Raw genomic sequence first — 873 nt, forward strand, 5'->3', positions numbered from 1 at the left:
GGACAGATAACAATTTGGTTGTCTTGTCCTCAATCTAAATCATATTATACCAGGTTTCTTAGAATGGATTATTCTCCTAATCATAAATAGCACTCAATGGTTCTGAAAGGGTCATCCTGGGAAATATCCCACTTGGTAAGTGAGGACAGCACATGAAACACCTCAGAAAGCACACCTGTCCAATCTGAGCTCACCCAGCCTGTAAATTACCCAAAATTAGTACATAAAATAATTTTTTTTTAACAGCCTGTCAGCCAGACTAACCAACTGACCCCATATGGCAGATTCAAATCCTGCTCCCCCCTTGAAAAACATACTCATTTTTGCACATGCGGTTGTCAGGGAATTGAACCCAGGCCCCACTCATCTTGAATATCAATGAAGTCAGTGTGGGTTGTTCCCATCTACACGAGTGCCCGCTATACGCATTTGTGGTGATGTTCTGAATCATTCAGTTGACTTGAATTTTCAATGTACCCATTCACAGGTGGGTGGATGCCTAGCAAATCCAGATCCCTGGTACCTGATGTCCACAGCCACCATTGTAAGTACACCACATCAAAACCACGCTGCCCCAGCAAAAATGGCAATGCATAAAAAGACTCACTGTTCATGCAGTTCTTGGGGAATTGAACCTACTAGATTCACAGGCCCACTATTGAAGTCATGCATAGTGGGTGTTCCAATCTACACCAATGCCCACTATACACATTCCAACTACATGTGCTTTTTTTTAAAAAAAACTGGAAAAATTCTGTTGGGAGTTGGTGATGACATGAATCTTAAATACACCCATTCACAGATGAATGCATAGTGAATCAGTACTTATGGTACATCGAGGCCATGCCACCATGGCAAAAATACCAATGAAAA

Source organism: Laccaria bicolor, genomic scaffold (genome assembly GCF_000143565.1).
Source record: "Laccaria bicolor S238N-H82 LACBIscaffold_62 genomic scaffold, whole genome shotgun sequence".
NCBI classification, from domain to species: domain Eukaryota; kingdom Fungi; phylum Basidiomycota; class Agaricomycetes; order Agaricales; family Hydnangiaceae; genus Laccaria; species Laccaria bicolor.